The sequence below is a fragment of the Mesoplodon mirus genome (genome assembly GCF_964341445.2).
Source record: "Mesoplodon mirus genome assembly, contig: HAP1_SCAFFOLD_1166, whole genome shotgun sequence".
Classification (NCBI taxonomy): Eukaryota; Metazoa; Chordata; class Mammalia; order Artiodactyla; family Ziphiidae; genus Mesoplodon; species Mesoplodon mirus.
Window position 1 is genome coordinate 84,557 of NW_028294909.1, and position 16,088 is coordinate 100,644.

General features: G+C 38.2%; 1 long non-coding RNA gene across 1 annotated transcript; it reads left to right on the forward strand.

Annotated features, from left to right (window-relative positions):
• Positions 1–14,778: 14,778 nt before the first annotated feature.
• On the forward strand, positions 14,779–15,694 carry LOC309797879. Its single transcript, XR_014292849.1, has 3 exons — positions 14,779–14,975; positions 15,051–15,529; positions 15,627–15,694. It is a non-coding gene; the product is annotated as an uncharacterized lncRNA (long non-coding RNA).
• Positions 15,695–16,088: the final 394 nt, after the last annotated feature.

Below are 16,088 nucleotides of genomic sequence, written 5' to 3' on the forward strand. Positions count from 1 at the left end.
TACTTTCCTACTTTGGTAGTTCACTTTTTACAGATAAATAGCTGGTGTTATTAAAAATTTTGCATCGTCCATGTAATGTATGTGTAAAACATGTAATGTATAATATTTTGTATTTGTATTACATTATTTTATTTATTTATATTTATTTATTATATTATTTTGCATTTGCCCTCAGGGCAGAGACGGTGATTGCATGATCTCAGGTACAGTGTACCTGATTTCTTGCAAACTTGCGGAGACGAATATATTGGCGAAACGGGAAGACCTCTTTGTGTCCGCATAGAAGAACACCTAGATGGAAAATTTAAAAGCAAAACGAGTACTCCACTAGGCACGCATAGGACACAAAGACACAACGGAGAGGATTTTGATGTTAAGGTTAATATTCTTGATCAAGAAACTAGCATATCGACACGCAAAGTTCTTGAGGCATTTTGGATTAATTTCAAAAACTCAAACATGAACCGCAAGGAAGAGTGCCTCCTAATCACACGTGATTTCGCACAATATATCAGGATGATCTTCTAGTCTGATAAAGGGGCACTCTAGAAGGAAGTATACCTCATTCCTCTTCCGCAGACACAACCTAGCGGTTGGTCGAAGGCAGAGAAGTGGTGAGTATTCTATGTTATTTACGCGGTTAGGACTTGGTTTTTGAATTTCTCTGTTTGAGTTATTGACGTGTTTGGCTTGGTAGATCGCTGTCAGTCGACCTTTCCAGGCTCTGAAGAAGGCGATACGGCCGAAACGTCAGCCTCATAATAAACTTAACAACCTCGTGCTCGTTCAAAGAAGAAGAATCAAGAAGTATAATTCCACAGTAAAAAATCGCTATCTCATGGAAAAACAATGACCATAAAAGGCGAAATCACTTTTTATTATACCAGAAACAATAAAATATCATCTGGTTGCCTCCTTTATGTACTAATTTTTTAAATCAAAACCTTTGTGTCACATGAAAATCTCTGCAGTCGTCATTCGGACTTTTAATCCTTGGCATAAAGCATTTAGGATTACTCGCATCCTTCAAAAGGTTGTTTTTTAAAGCCATCTTACATTTAACGTGCACTTATCTTAGCTAGGGAGAGTGTCACAAAAACTAACATATTTCACGTTTTCTACTCTTGCTCTTCTTTTTTTTTAAAATGCGACGTGGTAAATGGATATACCTTATTTTTTATACTTAGTTTTCTAAGTATTGCTTATTTGTCCAAAATAATATTCCTTTTTGAAATTAAAAATAAGTGATCGAATATAAAAGAGTGATTTTTACATAAACGAGTATAAAGAGTAAAGTGACGACACGGAGTATACAGTTCATATTCATTGGCATCAATGGATTCAAACTGTGAAAATCGAAAATTTCAGGGTTTACCATGTTATCTACACATGTCTATTCACTATGACCAGTCAACATCCGAAAACAGCATTCGATTTCCTCACCTACAATTGGACCATCCAACACTTGAAGAAATCAGCATCGAGCGGGTGAAAAGCGTCGAGAAAGCGTGCAAGAGACTTTTTCGAGTGCCTTCGGATTTAATGTAGTAATCATGTCGAGTGCCAAATATAGTTTAGTTTTCAAGCTGATATTTCCTTAAATATACCCCATTAAGAGATGCCATTAAGACACCATTTTGATACTGTGCTGGATTAGTGTTTTACTTAATTTGGGGTCAAAATTTAAAGATGAAAATTTGCCTAGATTTAAACACACCTATAATTTTGAATTTCATTTTTAACTACCTATTTCTGTTAATCGGTAGTGTTATTATCAATCGAAATAACCGCTAAGACACTGAGATATTTGCAAAACTTCGGGGCGGTGCGAACTTCCAACCAGATGATTGCCCTTTCCGGGGGGTCACCAGTTATCCATTACACCATCCGTGCCCCTCCCTTTGCCTTTCTCTCAGCGTGCTTTATTTTACTATACACCTATAACTGTTCCAAAGCAGCATTCCGTATATGTGAAGCTAGATTTAACATAAATATTGCTTACCAGCACTTCTTTCCGCTGTATACTTTTTCGTCAAAGAATGATAGCCAATAGAATAAATCTACTCACAAAGGTCTGAACTATTCGCACTTTTAACGTTAGCTTTCTTTCAACCTATCCTCAATAACGGATACTTCGCCGATCATGTTCGTATTTTAGCAATAAATATCCGATTTTGAGCAGAAAATTGAACACCACTACAACATCGTTAAAAAAATTAACTTTATCGGCCAAAGTGAAAGCCTTAATAAGTACTGAATTTTTTTTAAAACTGTACCAGTTTAGACATTCCATCCACGCAGAAGATAAGATTTTTTAGTCTGAAGTCGTCAAAGGCCTGTTTGGTCGCTTCTGAATTGATGTTTAGTGCGAATGAAGTTGTCCAGGATTTTGAAGTGGCAGTAATCCGTAATTCCCACTTTAAATTAGTAAACATGTCCAACTCCAACATGTCCTTCTACACTACCACTTGCAATTCGCGCTGCTAATAATTATGTAGTAGAAACCGTCTTTACCGATCTTTCATCAACATCCTATATTCCAATTTTTAGTACATTATAGCGACTTCTGCACACTAATTCTTGCCGTAGTAATTTTCCCAGGATTTTATGCGTTATGATTTCATGTGCTCAATAACATCCATGACAAGTGGCCGCAAAATTCTTCGAGCGTAATTTCGCACAAATGTGTTCCAGGTTTTTCTTCATGTGTCTTTTCTCTTGGTCATCATAAGGGTAGCTGCGATCCTTGTAATCCTCAAGCTGCTTTTCTCCATCAATAAACATTCCGAAACGAACGTTGTAACCATTGATCATTAGCAATTCTCTGACCAAATGCAGTTCAATGCAACCAGTTTCAACGATTTTGCGTCACTGTTCAATTGAAAGTTAAAAAAGTCAAATTTTGAAACGACATTATCTCAGTAGTCCAAATCAATGAAGGACAATCGACAAACCATTCGGCATTGGTCACTATCGTTGATTTTCTGAGCAATGCATCATGGATTCGACTTCAGGCATTGTAAAAGTGATTGAACGCAATGAGTTCCGGTTACCTGGCAATGTATGAAATCACTGGCCTTATCCTCCCAGACTAGTCTGGCACCAATTTCTCGTTACCAGAGGAAGGAAGGACTTGATTAGATCGGCTCTCAGATCAAACACTCAGATAGTGCTTATTCCATTGCACCTCTAACTACTACGCTACAGGTACCCACCCAGAATCAGTACAAGTTAGTATTAGAACAAGATCACTAAGAAAAATTGTGAAAAAAAACGTGAACTTTTCGCGTTGCGAAATTGGGCAATCTACTCTAAATAATCCAAATATTTCCTCAATCTTTTATAATTTTTTGCTGCATTACCTTTACAATCAGTTTTGTGGTTTATCAATTGATTGAAACCGTTTATGCTCATCTCTGACACAGTCGACTAATCTGTTCTCCACACCCCATGAGCACCAGGAGCACAATGATTTTTTTGTATGAGGCTTTTTGTTTTCAATATCTGTGATAAAAGATATCCACGGCAGGCTTGCCAAGCTTTGTCATTGCAATGCAGGACCTAACAAAGGTGTAGCTTGTCAAGTTCCTCCTATTACAAGTCGGGTTTATTTATTGGAATCTACCTCACACGGTGTCCCATTTCTACCACCTCACTTCATTTCAGCCTTCTGGTCAGTTGACATGCAAAATACAATCCATGCACATTGAGAAAAACTCATAGATTTATTCATGAGTATGGTTACCTGTATTTGAAAAATATAAATCATTCCGACAATTCAGAAGCCAAAAATCCATTTCTTCAGCGTTTCACTATCTAATAACGTAGTCGTTTTTGGCATAGTTCTAATAAGTTAGCCACCAACTATGTGTCTGGGATTAACTGAGTTGAATTTTTTCACATATCTCCGTGGAGTATTTTGAATTATGGACGAAGATTAGGGCGAAAAACAGGAGCAAAGTTGTTCTTCCATGATCCGACGTCAGATGTTCTGCGGGTCCCAGCGCATCTCTTATTGGTTTCCTCGTATTCACCATCTACGAAGGTCCACGGATTTGTGTGTGGATTCGGCTTGAAAAAAATAGGAGAAAACGAGATCAAACTCGGGCGTTGTTGCAGAATAGAGTATTTAAAACAGCAATGAGGATTAGGCCAAGGAATGCACAGGGCGACATTTGTTTCAAAAAAATCGTAACGGCGAGTTCTACCTTGGAAAATATAAAAGTCGCTGTCATTCCCCTGCTACGGTCGAAGGAGCTGGGCCACGAAACCCTGCCTCACTCACCATAGTTGCCGCATCTCTTATCTATCGTCTACGACTTTTTCAAGCATCTCGACAGCTTCCTGTTCGGTAAAAATTTCAGAAACAAACGAAGGCTTAAACTGCATTCAATGACTTCATCGCTTCCAAAAATGCAGAATTTTATGCAACCGATATGTGCCTCGTTCGCAAAAATGTGTAAATTTTAAAGGTTTTTATTACGGTTAAGAAAGCTTACTCTGAGCTAAGATGTGGCTTTCTAAGAAACAGCCCACATTTTTGACGTCGGGATGCAAAAGCAGAATTTTAGAGGAGATTTTAGGACTTGGTATGGGTATTGTAGAACTAAGAATATTAGAGTACAACTTTCTCTACATCAACTTCATATAATAGAAAGAAGTGGTAGAACCACTGTGTTTCTCAAGTAGAATTGGATTCAGATCTTTATGTTCACAATTGAACAGAAGCATTGTTTCCTGTTTTGGACTACTTCCAGTGTTTTTTTAACCTGTTATGTTTTCCTGCAAAAATAGTGTATAGCTAATATTTAATAATCACCAACCGTGTTAGGTGAACTAATATCTAGCTTCAGTTTTCATCATTTCTTAGCAATATTTCGTAACACCTTTGCTTTGCTAGAGATAATACAAAAACTTTATTACTAAAGTTGATGAAAGGCAACAGATTACTAATGAAGAACTGAGATATAATCGAAATAGCCTCTTTCCGGTTCAGTCTACTAACAGTCTTTACTCTAAATCTCCTTGATCAGCCGGTTCTCTCGTCATATAATATTTATATATTTATATTTATTGTCATGTTATTTTTGATGAAAGGAGCTCATTTACAGATTGCAGATGATTTGAATCATTCCACGAAGATGGCGGTGAATTGAGGCTGTAGGGAAACTTGTAAACTGCAGTGATGTCAACTTAATACTCGACATAATCCTAATGTTCTAAACCTTTAAGATTTACCTAACTTCTAAGCAATTGTGAATTTCTACAAAATGTTTGCAGGTGTATTTCCAAGCACAGATCTAATCTTCATTCGAGGACAATTATTTGAAAAAAACAACACGCGTGATTGTGCTGCTTATGGAGAAGGCTCAGGTGGCTGTCATTTCAAAGCCTAGCTTCCTACTTATTAACAGCTGCAGATTAATTAATCAAGCGCAAAAACTATTCGGTAGTGTTATTTACGAAGCACTAAAGTACTAAAGATATTAACAGAAAATGAGCATTTTATTGATGTTTACTTTAAACACATGTTTCCCTTGGTATTTTTATAGTCGTTCTTCTTCAAATAATATGCGAACCCCAGTTCCCAGTAGTTTTAAGGAGTGCAAAGAAAAAAACCTCTATAAACCACTCGAATGAGGGTTGTACAGATTTTCGGCATGCGTTAATATGCAATGACTTAAGTCCTTATATGACGTCATAAAACATAAAATAACGGATCAAAGGGATCGTCGTTGATCAATCCGTGAGGCGATACGCCAAGCATTCGACTTCAGCAGACATCATTGAGATGGTTGAATATATATTCAATTTATACAAACTTACGATACCTGACAAAAGTAAGAGAGTAAGAGTCTAAATAATTTTCCGATCCCAGAGTGATATGGACGACTTAGTAAGCCCGGAACCGAACCAAAGATCAATCGTGAATTTTAGGGCACCTCTAACCACTGCGTCATACTGTCGTCATGTGGAGTCATACGATGATTGAATGGTTGCTTTTAACTTTCAACACATTACATTCGAGATTTATTTGATCCAGTGCATTCAATGAGAAAATAATGAACGCTTTTAACTTTAAATTAATATATTGTCGGTTCGTATTGAACCTTAATACTTGGAATAAAACCATTGAAATCTATAGATTTTTGCCTACAGATATCCCATCAAATTAAAATTCTTATTTTCTAAAGGCAATGATATTCTTTTCACATTTCAGAGAGAAAGCCTTTATCTCCAATACAAAAGCTGTTCAATTCAACAACACAATATTTCGCCCTAGAATGCATAGACGTATTTTTCGTAGCTCCGTTTGTATTTGCGGCTACCGCGCTTATTTGAAAAGTTTGAAAAAATTTAGATTTGGTTTCATTTTTTTGGAATGTTTTGCTTCATTTGTAATAGATTTACATTACACTTGGAATGGTAGAGTAAAGTTGTTTTTATTGGTATGTAGACTTCCCAATTCCCTTACTATATTAATGAAGAAATTATAGTCTGTTATCGAAAATACAGTTTCGTTACGGAAGTGTTAATAATGATTACTGAACAAATTGCATAATATACTTAATTTTTCAAATAGTGGAATAACATTGAAGTTCGCAACTTATTTATTTTCATTTTCCAATAGAATATAGTGCTTGACAGTTGCAATAAGTCGGAACTCTTAACATTTTATAGTTCTCTCGCACAGTTCGACGAGATCTACAATATTTTTTTTTAAATCGTCGCGCAATATCGAATAAATAAACTGTAGGAGACACTATTATTGACATTCATAATCATAATGAATGCTTTCCTAAGCACAAATCAACAATTAAGAAGCGGTGGAAACTGCCTGCTGGCGGTCATAGGGATTTTATAGTGACGTGTTGATTTCTATCCATTTCTAGCTGGTTATCATGTTTTTCATTTCACGAATAGACGTGTAAAAGATATGTACGTGTTGTTTTCTTGATTTCGCTGATATAAAAGTAAACCGTCATCTCAGTGGTCTCAAATGAGTTCTCTACCTCGTAAATATACTCTCGCTCAACTTGGTGCTCCTCGTAGGTTTTTTGGAATTCAAAAATTCATATTTATCATTTTGAAATTTCCATATCGATTACTCAGAAATAATATATCGATTTTCTTAATGGTTTCTCTATTGTGTTTGAGTTTTACTGTTCCGTTAATGTTAGTGGATTTTTAACGTTTAATCTGGATGACCGTTGCTAGAGTCAGTATGCATTCCAAATATATTTTTTTATTTGTTGTTCTCTTTAATATCTTCAGACACTTCCAAAATGTCTAGCATTGCGGATGATGAAGAGATAGTGGAAGACAGATTCGATGATCAGAGTTTCGACGATGCCCCGCTTTCAGATCGTGAATCAAACTGTGAGTTTGCACTAGAATTGTTGTATACTAATTAACGAGGTACTAGTAGAATTTCCTCTGCAATCTACCATGTCGTGATGTCATTGTGTAATACTTTTTTTTTTAATTTAGTTGATGAAAAGGAATTGCATGAATATGACAATGTTCAACAATCCGTTGACGAAAGGACCAACGAACCGACAAACCCTTCTGTTTCATCTTCAGGAGTCGTACAAACGAGCACTCCTATTTGTGTGTTACTGCATTTTCATATTAATTCTATAGCCATCCACTGCATATTCACTCTTTTACATATATATACGTATGCACACGTACATACATGTGTATATACATATATATATGCATATATATACATATATGTGTATATATACATATATATGTTTTTCAGCCTTAATAGCCAAAGCTACATCTCGACATCATGATCTTGCTAAAGAATTCCATGGTATATCTCTGATCCTGCCTGAAGGTAATTTACATGGAAAAATTGGCTTTAGTTCGGGTTCCTTTTATGTGTATAGAGTTGTTTTTTCTTTTTAGCTTCATCTACACTTGATGAGCACTCTGTTGCGGAAACCACGGGATCGCTTCATTTAAGTATAAGGACAATTCAAGAGGTTTTAAAGGTATACCTTTGATCCTAACGAAGAGTGTATCTTCGATAATCAAAAATTCTGAAACGAGTATTTATTGTCTTAACTTAAGCAAGAAGTATATTTAAAAGTGACTATTACACATAAGTTAGGTTAGTAAATTCTTGCGAAACATTGATAACCCTGGCATGAAAAACAGCATAGTTTTTCTCAGTTATTTATTCGTTAAAAAAGAGATCGCGGTGTTTGAGTTCTTGGAAGAACGGTGGAATTATCTCTAATGTCGAATCTTTTAACCCGTTTATGAAAATGTTTCTTATTAGTCGGACACCTTTCCAGAATTAAAACGAAAAATTTTTCAGAAACAACCCTCTGGTGCTTCCACAGAATCGTTAATGAAGGTGTTGGAAGAGCATAGAAAAAGTCGAGTGAAGCCACGAAAAGCTCATAATCACCTTTTTGCGCCTCCGGTTTCATATATGTCAGTGCATATATCTTAATTAGTAAAAAATGGTGCATTCACACTGCTCTATTTAAGTAAACCATCATTGCCGTGTACCTCGCGTAATCTCTCTTCCACTAAATCATGTAGCAGTGGTGGAATCATGGTAGGAGCTGTCTTTTATAGTTGCCGCAATAACATTGCGCAATATATTTGTAGTTTAGGCTGGATTCGCTGTGGCAGAAAATGCTTTGGTAGGTTAAGTTTCAAGTGTTTCTGTAAAGGCTGTCTTCCTGATTTATTTTCAAGGCTAACATATTCTGTTCAGGATAAAACTACAGATATGAATAAGACAATTGTTCCTGACAATGAAATGGTTTCAAAGGTTTCTGCCACATTGACGGTTGTTCTTTGACTTTATTTTGCTATCGTTCTATTTAGCATGATTCATTTTCCTTTCAGCTCTTTATTTTGCTCGCCCACCCACTACTTTTTTATTGCTCTTCTCCATATATTTAATCTATACAGCTTCCCGATGCAGACGTTATATCACGCGTCGCCTGAGAAGCTTATTTTGTACAAATTAAAGTTTGCAAAATTTTTTTGCAAACGGGTTAGTTCTTTTCGCGACGGAACTGTTCTAAGAAGAAGGAAACTAAGAGTACCAGCTTATTATTATGATTCCATATGTTTTATCATTGAAGACATTAGAGATACTCGACTCTATCGTAACAACTCGTATAACCTAAACGTTTTGCCATCAACTTTTGAACCTTTTGGTATACCATTTATATATATACTTGTGGAGTTTGTATATATGTATATATACATACAAACAAACATATATACAAACATATATACATATAACATTTATATATTTATAATATATATACATATATATAACCTCAGGAGGGGCTGGTGTAGAGCAGTGATTAGAGGTGAATTTGCAATATGCACTGTATCGAACAAAGGTTCGATCCCTTCATCTAAGGTCACCATGCCTTCATCTCTCCGTGGATGACGAGTTGGTTAAAACTTGTTTGGAAGGATAAAAGCACTAACTTGAAACATCATTGGGCCACCTTTGGCTAGTGTATAGGCCAGATACGCATTCAATCATTCCTATGATGGTTGATGGAATCGACCACATGCCACTTCCTTCATGGTCTAATCAAAGCCGAATAGTTAATCCTTTACCTAAGGAGCTTCTACTCACCAATTTGAAAACTCTTTGAGCTTGTGCAATCTTTCCAGCGTCCTAGAGAGGTTTTCAAACAGGAAATTTTCTCTACTGAAGCAAAGTTAGCAATTCGCATATTGTTTAGAAGACATTTTAAAAGTCTCCAGTTCTACTTTCATTGTAAGCTAAGTAAGACAGATTTTCAAATTTATCTCTTGATGGGATTTGGGATTCAAGAGGATGGAATACATAAGCGAAGTTTGGAATTCCTCTTAGTAGTGTTAACAGTTGTTATGTGAAGGCACAGTCTAATAAATATGTTCATCTCTTCAAAAGATGTTGGTACCCTCGATTCTGATTCGTCGCCTGCCCAAGCCACTTTACTTTCACAACGAGATATTAGAAGTACTCCAAAAATTCTTAAAGTTCTGTTCATTCTCCCAGAAGCTGCAGTCCATTGCAAAATCTGTTCTCGATAATCCAAGTGTCGTGATGCATCATATTGCTCCACCACTGAAGTCATCTTTGTCCTTCTATGTACCTCTCTTTACTTTCTTCGCATATGAGAAGCACTGGATGTTTCTGTGGCTTATGAATTGTATTTTTTACACTCGTTGAACAATTCGAAAAAGTTCAGTTCTCTTCGGCCGACATAACACAAGCGTTTATTTGAACATACAATTTAACATCCAGTTCAACTGTATCACCTGTATTCCCGTTGATCTTCGATTGAATCAAGCGGGCGCCAGTAATTCCTCCATCTGTCCCTGTCGCGTGCAAGAGTGGTCCAAAGGGTTCTGCTCGCTCTAGGGACACGTTGAGCATCATACCATTCGTTCAGCGTGTTTGTAAAGAACTCTGAAGAATCGGGTCGGTGGTCTTCCTGTTGTGCGCTTGACATCCCGAGGAATCCAATCCGTGGCGGCTCTTGTCCATCGGTTGCCATTTCGTCGCATCACGTGCCCGGCCCACCTTATTTTTGACATTTTGGCGTAAAGGACGGCGTCTCTAATTTTCGATCGTTGACGTAGGTCCGAGCTTCGTATTCCCTCTCTCACTTGCGTGACACGCGACACTCCTAGCATCGCCCTTTCGCTGAGTGTTCTTTCATCCTGCCTACGTAGCGATCAGGTCTCTGATGCGTATGTTAATGCAGGAAGCATCGTTGAGTCAAAAATGTGGGCACGGAGTCGAGTGTTCTTCATCCTCTTCACTACATCCTCGATGCTCTTAAAAGCTCCCTAAGCTGCTCTCTTCCTCCTGCTCAGCTATGGAGCTACGTCATTCATCATGTTGAGTTCTCGAGTTCTTCTAGGTACACATAACTGTTGCATTCGGAGATATTTGTTCCGTTGAGCTTAAATGGGGCCTTTGAGACCGATCCGTTTTCATGAATACCGTTTTCGTCATGTATAGTCGAAGACCAATACTTCCACATACTCGGTCAATGTCGGCAAGCATTCGTTCCGCCTGACTGATGTTTGATGTTATAAGGACGATATCATCAGCAAAGCGAAGATGGTGTAGTTGCCGACCATCATTTTTCACTCTTTCATTGTCCTATTCCAATTTTCGCATAACGGCTTCGAGGCTCGATGTGAAAAGTTTTGGCGACATTGTGTCGCCTTGTCGAACACCCCTCTTTACGTTCATTTTAATTGCGTTGTAAAATGGCGATACGGTATTCTATTCGTGAAATTCTTCTATAGCTCACGAAGGAGTGGTGTTTGGGTAGCGACGCCCTGGTTTCCCAGAGCTTCTATCACCGCTTCGGTCTCAACTGAGTCAAAGGCTTTCCTCAAGTCGATGAAAATGAGACAGAGCGGTCTTTTATACTCTCGTGATAGTTCGATGAGCCTCGTTATTGTGTGTATGTGGTCTATCGTACTGAATCCTTTTCGGAACCCTGCTTCCTCGCATGGCTGTACCTCGTCCAATGTTCTGTCCATCCTGTTGAGAATGACTCTAGTAAAGAGTTTATTTACGACGGACAGCAGGCAGATTGGGCGATAGTTGCCAATGTCGTGGAGGTCTCCCTTTTTGTACAACAACACGGTTTTGCTGGTCTTCCATTGTTTGGAAGCTTGCATTCTGACAGGTAGCCTGTGAAGAGACGAGCCAGTGCATTTGCACACCCAAATCGGTTATGCAAAATCTTCGGTTTACTATGATGTGGTCTATTTCACTATGGTACTCTCCATTGGGGGATTCCCACGTCCAGCGTTGACAGAGGGGCTTTTGGAACTGTGAGTTACCATGGATTGTCTTGGTCGTCATGATAAACTCGGATAGCCTCTCTCCCTGTTCGGTCCAATCTTAGCGTTGAAGTCGCCAATTATGACTTTGAAGGAGGTATGATCTTCTCTGTAGAACTTCTCCAAGTCCATATAAAACGCTTCGACCTCATCTTCGTCGTAGCTTGAGGTAGCTGCGTAGACGACGTAGATAATTAGAGCCGGCATAGGCCCACATCTCTTCAACCTTAACCGTCCGATTCGGGTTGTTAGTTGTTTAAACGATTCGATGTTCATGGCCAAACTCGTGTTGACGAGGACACCAACGCCTCCAACTCCTCTATTGTCGCATGTTCCAAGGAAGAGTTCTTTTCCAGGATCATAAACGGCGTTAAAGGAATGATGTCTCCTCGTCTCAGCCAGTCCGATGTCGTCGTATCTGATCTTTCTGGCCTGCATCAGCAAGTCCTCAACAGCGGACTCAGATGCAAGCGATCTTGCGTTGTAGGTACAGATCGTCACCTTAGTCCTATCACATTTAGGTAGCCCAGATAGCCCTGAGATTGTAGCAGCCTCTCCGTACTCGTCCTACCCAACGCTGCCTTATCGGGGGCTCTTTCGTGGTCAGGGGAATGACTCTCATTTATTTTACTCTGTTTGGCATCTTTTGTACCCACGGGGTAGCTTGCCGGGCTCTAACCATGGGGGCTGAATATACTAATGAGTAGCTTGCCAGTCTTTCCCAGAGTTCATTGGAGTTGAGTGGACAGGACTCCTAACCGCCTCCCATGTACTTCCTAGTCACTTGCTTGCAGGCTTTTGGCCGAATTGACTTGTAGAATACAATTTGCACTGCCAGATCTGCGCAGCAGAAAAAGAGTGTTCATCCCTTTGATCCACCTGCTGCTCTGGGAAGCACAAGGTCGCTTTTGGTTCGCGTTTGACCCCCTATCCGCCACCTGGGGACGCGCCACGTAGCCTCACGACTAACCGGCTCGAGATCCATCAGTGAGGAAAAACCTCAGTGAGTGGAAATCCGTGGAACATCCAGTTATTACCAGCAATTGGTTGTTTTTCATTTGAAATCTCTTTTAAGAATCATAGTTGTAGTACTGAATTTATAAGAGGGTAGAGTTTTTGGCGTTGGTCAATAACTTTGGGATTTACAATCTATTACGCTGAGCCTCGAACAGGTAAAATATTTGCCCTATACGATCTTGCGTGGCCTACCGATGTTTCCAGGTAATGTTTTTTTTTGGAACCACTTTCCTGATCTCAAAGGATGGAGAGTTCGGTTTGTTTGGAGCGCGAGATCGAGCCAAGCCTCGTTTATTATAGGGTTCCTAGGCGATAAATACTTTTCTTTAAAGTGGATAGTTGTAAATGTTGTATAAAATTGGAGAAATATACTACATGTGTTGCAAAATCGACCGCCAAAGGCGACAGCAACGCATTTCAATAGAAAAATGGAAAACTAAATAGATAAGCCAAATTGTAGAGCCGAATACACAAATAAGGGGCGGGCTATTGCGAAACTACAGTGAAAATCATGAGTCACATATTATTCGTTGCGTGAGAGATGAGAAATTATACGTTGTTCCATGGGCTCGACACAAAAATTTAGACGTTGTACACGTTGTCTTAGGTGGGTTAAAAAAGAGATTAGATCAAGACGAACTGGAAATATATCTGGCTAAAAATTCACCTCTCAAAATGCTTTACATGGTGAAGACTCTACTCCGAAGCGAATGGTACCGCCAACATTCATTTGAATATTATTTCCTTCTCGGTTTCTTTTTGATTTTCTTTTTTTTATTTCCTAATGTATACATTTTAGAAAATGGATCATGGTGCTGCTTGTAATCAAGGGAAGGTTTCATGCGAGGGAGAGGTGCGTTGTGAGGCGGTTTTTTTGCTTTTATGATTTTAATAGTTCCTCTTTCTCTTACAATATTCGTTCCTGGTGGTGATCCTTTTCGAGCATCGCGACGTTTGCGTGTGTTATTCTATAAAATACAAACGTACAAATCTTTTGAAGTTGCAACTACAACTGGGTGGCTTAAGCCACAATCATTATTGTCAGCCATCCCAATGTTCACCTTAAAGCTCTCTTGCATCTTATTCTGTCTCTCTGATACCTTTCTGGGCCATTTATAATGAATAGAAGAATGATTGTAAAGTTGCATTCAAACCCCGTATACAATCCATTTTCCATCCTTGGATTAGGGTTATAAGGCAACGAAAGCAATAAAGGGAAAGCTAGGCAAGTAGGATCTAATTAGCAAGCACTCTATGTATAATAAGTAAACAATTAGTATTTGTGTATAAATTTTTGTGTTCGCTCTCATCAACTTCCGTGCTGTTGTTTGCTTGTTTATTAGCTATTCAAGCTGTTTTTCATACATATTTTGCTAATTGTACGCATATCTCTATGATGACACTTCACTCCGTTAGCTGCATAGTACTATATGTTGCGTCCTATTGCTGTTTGTGAGTAAATGTAAGCCAAAACCAACTATGTATTTTTTATGATCAGAGATATAATTCCTATATCTGTTGTGCTGGGATGGTTTGCACACAACATACATTAGTCATAATCATTCTTGATTCTGTGTATACTGGTTGATTCTATGATTGGGAAGAAGTGGTGAGACACTTCAGAGCTTGAAGAAGTAAGTCCACCTATACTCTTCAAATGTCGGTAAGGCAACTAATAGGTTTGCTAAGTTCCCCAGAGAGCGGCTCGTAGCTGTTTTTGGTCGTTATTCACTTCTTTCGTATGCCCCATACAACCTAATGACGTGCGAGTGAATGAAGTTGACGAATATATCTTTAGTTGAGCTCTCGACCGCATTCCTCTGCAAGATCATCTAGCTCTTTATCTACAAACGCTATGGTTCCATGCTTTTCACAACTGACTTCTAATCCGACGCGGAGGTTTTTTTTTCACTTACCAATAAGAATTTTATGACAGCTTTATTTTCTGAAAATTGAGATTTAGGTCTGTGCTTTATATCCCTCAACTCGAAGTAGCGTTCGGTTTCGTAGCTATTGGAGATACAGCTGTTTCGAACGTTGATGTTACCAATCGTACAGATACCTCTCTTCAAATAAGGGCGAAGCTCAGTCATTCTGGACCACCTTTTACTGTACACTAGTTATTTTCTAAAATCTTTCCTATCACTATTCAATGCTCTAATGAAGAACGACCATATTGGTTGCAGCTCTTGGACAGCCAAATCTTACTTCTGGATGCACGTCGTACTGTTCCGCTTCGAATTGAATTTTCCCCGTCTCAGAATGCTCGATTCTATACAAATCTTCTGATTGCGGTGGAGGGAGGAGGTGGACCTCAAGTGAACTATAGGGTATTCTTTTTTTTCTTATAAGCTTTTATTTATAGATAATGTTTCATTGTTTCTTTTCTTTTCTTAAATCTTTGTTGTGTAACTTCAATGGTGTTAATTTCATTTTTATGGTTACTTTCAGCTGAAATAAACTCTTAATTTTTCTTTCTACTTTTCTAATACACTTCTACATAAAGTATTATTTCTTTTAAGATGCCGGTTCGAGGACTGGGTGGAGCTGCAGTTGTTACAGTGAAGGCCAGAGATGACCTACGTATTTCACGAAATGGAACTTATATCTTACAGTCTTCTCATGAATCAACTTTCTCATTTTCGTTGACAAACTCAGGAAACCGGTTTGTTACTAACAACCGTTGTTGATTCAGAAGCTATTGGAAGAGCATTGTATGTGATTATATCTTATATGATTCATTATAAAACTTGAACTTTTAGACGAGCGTTTTCCCGTGTAGTCGTTTTATGCACTACAGAATCTGGCGCTCTGGAACACATTCCTGCTGATATTCGTCCAGCTCCTGGAATTGTGATAGATCGTGGTGACTCTAAGGAAAGGATATTCACTGTTATTTATTTTGCTTACGTCTTGTTTTTATTTTCATTTAAATGTCCTCTGTAGTAACACATTTAGATATGTGGTCGTAAACAAAATTCACTTAAAACTTATAATTATGATTTTATCCTGAAGAAAAATTTATCGTAACGCTCATCTAACTTTTCAAAAAATTTTGACGCGCTTAATATCGCCTACAGTTATTTTAGCCTTTTTAAGCTGGTTTCCATACGTCTCCATTCTCCCATATCTTCAATGAACTCAATTGTCTCTACTGCGTCAACAGCAGTAGGCGTTTTTGCATACCTGTATTTCTGTACTCCCTTTTGATTTCGAAACTTATT